We start from the raw sequence: 6,209 nt of genomic DNA on the forward strand, positions 1-6,209 counted from the left end.
TGGAGCAGCAAAGCTGGCAAGTGTTAAACCAGACAAAACAATAACTAGACACTGTAAACACCACATTAGAATACAATCTAAAAGAAAAGGACGAGACAAAATAATAAAGGATTCAACCTATTGGAAAGAAAAAGTACAGAGAAAAACTAGAATTAAAATGTTTAAATATAGATACAGTATATCACTGGTAAAAGTTATAAGATTACATGGTCGATCCGCCGTCTGTCATACCACCGTTCATTATTCTACAAATGACTGGACAATCAGACAGAAATATCAGGGAGGTTCAGCTCATATAAATATTTTAAAAACAGGGTCCAACATCCTACTGAATTTCTTCAGGGATCCATCCAGCAAGCATCTGATTCTTTTCAATTTCACATAGTTTAGTACATGTTTTATCCACAAATTGTGTGCTAAACACCATAGAGGGCTGGTGAGGGGACTGTGTATCCTGTCCAACATCTTAAGGTTTCTGTCGTGTCTACTAAAAGTCCAGTACCAGATACATGATCATTTAACCACTTAGACCCTATTATTACTTTGATGATTGGAGTCCCACACGGGTCTATACTAGGTGCCTCCCCCAGGGACGGATTAATCCTCACGAGGGCCCCTGGCCGATAATCTTTTAGGGCCCTCCCACCCCCCACCATAAGCCCCCCCCCCCCCCCCCCCCCCCCCCCTCCGTGAGTATGGTGTCATAAACACGGAGGCACAGATACATCTGATTGGTTGGCTTTAGCCAATATCTACCGTTCATGTTATGAATTGACCAAACTGAACAGACCATTGAATTTGAATTTCAAAATTGTATTAGATGAATATCACCCATTGCGATTTTTTTAATTAACCTATACATTTAATAGTAAATTGTCAATGACCACGCGGCCCAGTTCCCCCAAGGGCCCCTGAGAGCCAAAGGGCCCCTGGCAACAGCCCTACCAGCCCAATGGTTAATCCAGCCCTGGTCCCTCACACACACACACACACACACACACACACACACACACACACACACACACACACACACACACACACACACACACACACACACACACACGCACGCACATAAACGTACACACTAGCAGATCTACAAGCTCAGTCACAATGCACAGCCAGTCTTTATTTCAAGTTCTACCATTGCTGTAAAGTGGTGGTTCTGGAAATGGGGTCCACAGACCCTCATGGCTCCTTGAGGAACCCTTCTTAGAGTGTACACATTTGCACTCTCTCATGGGGTCTTTGACATTAAAAGGTTTTGAGAACCACTGCTTGTAAAGAAAAGGGACCAGACCACCTGGCTCTGGTGGAGTATACTGTAGGTAGGCAGGTAACTGCTGATGAGAGAAATGGGAATTGTGTTTGTAGATGGGGATGGGGCAGTCGGTAATTGGAACGCTCTCCCCAAAACACACTGCCCCCATTTGTTTCACGAACTGCTCGACCCCAGTGCCGGAAAACTCGCCCCGGTTGGGTCAGAAAGGAAGTAGTCAAAAAAACTGTTACAACGACCAGTGTGCAGTTCTAAGATTTGTTTTCTTTGGGCTTTTATGCCTTTATTGGATAGGACAGTAGACTGACAGGAAAGGGGGGAGAGATGGGGAGCGACACGCGGCAAAGGTCGTGCTGGTATGCGCCTGGACCAGTAGGTCAGCGGTCACGTCCGTGGACGCAGAGCCGCGTCCATGGACGCAGAGCCGCGTCCGTGGACGCAGAGGCGGCCGTCAGCGGCTCTTGCTGGTCAGCGGGTACCCCTACCAGTGTGCAGTTCTGAAGACGACTTGCGCCACGAGAGGCACTGCAGAGCGAGCTCAGGAGGCGAGCGAGTCACTGTTACAAACGTTGGGAACGTTGATTGGATTTGTCTTGGGGCAAGCATGTTTTGGGCCGAGCGTTCTTGTAGGCCTATTTGGGAAGTGGGGTGATTGGGAAAGGAGGGAGAGAGCCCCACCCCAGGGCATCTGCTGGACTAGTAAACGAATAAAAAGGGCCTGGGAAAGTAGAACTAACTGTGTCTGAAGAGGAGAGACAGAAGCAGATCGTGACACATATTTGAATCCTTCCGAAGTGTAGCTTTGTTTCAGACATGAGCCACTGTCTGGGCATGTTATACATAATCACCGCTGTCGGGCAGAAACCTCATATCTCCATATCTTTTAGGTTTTTCTTAAATTAACGCTCCTCTAGCAGATCTGCGAGCTCAAAACGCAAGGTGATGCAACACGTTTTGCGCTAGATCTGCTACTTTTTATATTTTTGAATTTGAATCGTGAAAAGTAACAGTTTTGGACATATGAGTTTTCCGCCCGACAGACGAAATATAGGCTAACCTTTTTTTTTAAGGCGCGCACATCACTCTGTAATAATGTAATATAATGGATAAAAAATGGGTGTATTATTACATTCTCAGTGTTAAATGAATATGGAGGATTCTCTTTTGCATGCATGCTGCTAAGGGGAATACTGGACTGAAGAAAAACAGATGTGAAAGATGTTGTTTAAAGTCCATTATGAATGAAAAATAGTACTCTGCTTTCACATTATTCTAAAAAGACAACATATTAGGAGTTAAATAGTCCCCCTGCTACCCTGGCTCTGTGTGTGTGCGCGTGTGCTTGTGTGTGCATATACTGTAGCTGTTGCGCCGCAGTGCATCTACATAGGTGCACTTCTTGCCTTTCCTGGCCTTGCCCTGGGTTGGCTCCCATAGAGTCAGTTTGCTTGCCCCTAGTTCTGGGTGCCTGCATGACGCAGCCGCCTGCCAGCCTCATCCTTCTCTCTCTGACTTTGTCTGTGACCTGTGGACCCCCATAGATGATAGAGATCCACATTTCTGATGCGGTCCGCCACTGCTTCAATGGAACTTTGTGTAGTAGCATACAGTTCATACATACAGTGTATAAATACAGTTCATACATACTGTACCACATGGTACAGTGCCTGTGAGAAAGAGAGGGCCAGAGAGATCTTTCAATCCATTCTGGTTGAAAGATGCATTATCAAGTACACGACTAGTTCAAACTGCATGTCTGTCAGGTTGCTGGCTGGACTGACTTAGGCCTACTGCAGCCATGAAACCAACCCAAGCCAAAGTGGAAAATTTGTTCTCTCCTAATAATACCGTACTCTCTCTCTCTCTCTCTCTCTCTCTCTCTCTCTCTCTCTCTCTCTCTCTCTCTCACACACACACACACACACACACACACACGCACACGTGCCAGTTTTGCATCCACTAACTTGAGTAATTGTCTCCACCAGCCGAAGGCATGGGGGAGAGTATGTTTTCCCCTCCGTCCGTCCGTGCGTCCGTGCGTCCGTGCGTCCGTCCGTCCGTTACCAGCTAATCTCCGGCGCCGTTGGCCCGGTCGCTGCCAAACTGTGCACACACACTCCCTGGATACCAATTCAGAACCTCTGCCCCACATTTTTCACATGGCCCTGTTCTAGCGCCACCAGGAGGCCGTTGTTTGCAAAACTAACTATTGCCAGTACTCCTACAGATTTTGTCCAAAAATCACGCAAATCGGTAGACATTGTCTCTACAGTCATGTGATCGACATGGATCTGTCCGATTTTCCATATTCCATCCTGATTGGCTAAAACTGGCTTCCAAAGTTAGCAGGATTGGTCAGTTTTGAATAAAATGCCTGAAATCATGAACGCAGTATGCGATTTTGGTAAGATTGTGCATGCACATTCCCAATAGGCAGAGGAATAAATGCCACTTAAATGTTTTCAAATCGGCTTCATGGTGGCGCTATAACAGGCCGATTCGTGTTTTTACCTATAACTCCACTGATCAGTGTACAACTTTGTATGTGCACTCCCTAGAGGCCAAGGAAAAACCTTTGCCCTGCTTTTTTCATATCTGCCTTTTATAGCGCCACCTGGAGGCTGACTTGTAAAACACTTTTTTTCCTATTATTCCTTGAGATTTTATCCAAAAATCATGTAAATCAGTACACAGTATCTCTATAGCCATGTGATCAAGACAGATCTGTCCGATATTTCATATTCCATCCTAATTGGCTAACATTGGCTTCCAAAGTTTGCAGGATTGGTCCATTTTGAACAAAATCACTTAAATAATGAACGTAGCTTGTGATTACAGAGAAATTCTGCACGCACATTCCCACTAGGTCAAGGAACCAGCAGGTCGACTTTTTCCAAACACATTTTTGGAACAAAATGCCTCAAATCATGCAGGGTCACATTGCTGTTAAAGGCCAAAGAAGACATGGCACCCTTTTCACATTTACCGCCACCAGGACCTACCTTACCTGGTGGAGACCTGTGCTCGGAAGAGCACTGCTTCTAGTTGATTATTATCTTCGCATTAGAACGGCCAACAGAAACAAACAAATCCATGCTTCAGCCCAGTTCCCCACCGACACACACACACACACACACGCACGCACGCACGCACGCACGCACGCACGCACGCACACGGACACGGACACAGACATGCTTTATTCTGTACTGTATGTCCTTGCATACAGTAGAGTACTTCTACACACACGCAAACATTAATAATTCCTCCTTTGTCTGGTCGGGTCCTCTCCTCCTCTCTGGTCCTCTGCCGCTGTTGGTTTGTCTTGGACTCGGTGTCAGACTGAACCATTGTGCCTCCGCCAGAATTTCTCCAAGTTGAGACCAACGAAAAAAGAGAAAGGGAAACAGACAAAAATCATTAACCCATTTAGGCCTAGAATTATTGAATGCTTTAACCTGTGAAAAATAGCAGATATACAAGCTCATATACAAGGCACTGAGTGCCGCGCTGCAAGCTTGTAGATCTGCTATTTTTGGAAAAAGTCGTGAAAATGTGTGCAAATCTTTGAATATATATGTATTTTTAAAGCGAACGTTTGTAATTCAAGTTTTGCTTCTGGGTGGTCCCTGGAACTAAATATTTTGAGATGCGGGTCCGTGGCCAAATAAATATAATTTTGGGGGTCCTTCACATGAAAAGGTTTGAGAACCACTGACATAGTAGTCTCTCAAGAACAGACTAACTGAGCTCCATTTAAGTGAAAAGGACCTTTTCTTTGACGATGGCTGGCCAGATTGCTGACATAGAAACATAGGTTTTTCAAAAAACCTTAGAAGGATTCAAAAGACACTTATAGAATCGGGTCAAAATTCAAATTTTCACGATTTTTCAAAAATAGCAGATCTACAAGCTCGCAGCGTGGCACTCGGTGCCGCGCTGTGAGCTTGTATATCTGCTATTTTTCAATAGTTAAAGCATAAAATAATGATACTCAATAATGTGTACCCGTTCTAGATGGGTTTTAATGACCGAGATTTTTCCGATTGGGCTCTGGCCATCTTTCCTGCATGGGCCCTCTGGCACTTCACAAAGATCTCTGCTCTATTGTTCCAAGAGAGTCAAACCAGGTTACATGAGAGACCAGACCATGCAGCTGTTCCATGGTCTGGAGAACAAGAGAAGCTGGCAGACAGTCTATAGTATCCATCTATATGTGTTGTCATGCAATGATATTATGTGACAGTTATTAAGCCCAGGCTTTATTTTTTTTATTAAAGTTTATTACGTACAAATGTCATAGAGAAGCAGTTCTATATAATCTGCTAGAGTTGTCTGTACATTTATAACTGTGCATAAAAAGGGAAGGGAGGAGGGGGGGGGGGTGTTTCACATGAGCTATAGATAATGGTATGTGGGCTGTCTGTCTGCATGTCTATCAATCATCTATATCCAACATATTCTCACTCCCAAGTAGTCAGACACCTGGCAGGTTTGATAGAGACCGAATATCCTCTCTCTCTCTCTCTCTCTCTCTCTCTCTCTCTCTCTCTCTCTCTCTCTCTCTCTCTCTCGCTCTCTCTCTCTCTCTCTCTCTCATTCTGATTGGCTCTTAGTCTTATTGACATGAAATATGCAACAAGACGCATCAGCAACAAACAAAAAGATGATATGGAGCCACAGCTTGTGAGGTCCATCTCTCAGACATAGTGCTGGGCCACAAATGCTAATTTTGCACAGGTGTAGCCCAGGGCTTGCTCTAAGGATTTAGCTAGGGCGCCCAAGCCGACGACCTTCGGGGTCGCCACATTGGCCAAATCAAGTTGGGCTCCCATCGACTTTCTATACAGGAGTAAAGCACCCAGAAAAAATCTGCTTTAAGTTTAAGTAGGATGTGAGGGGTCTAACTAGGGGTTTGTCATGATTCTGAATCCAT

This window comes from Nannobrachium achirus, assembly GCF_963921795.1.
Source record: "Nannobrachium achirus genome assembly, chromosome: 6".
Classification (NCBI taxonomy): domain Eukaryota; kingdom Metazoa; phylum Chordata; class Actinopteri; order Myctophiformes; family Myctophidae; genus Nannobrachium; species Nannobrachium achirus.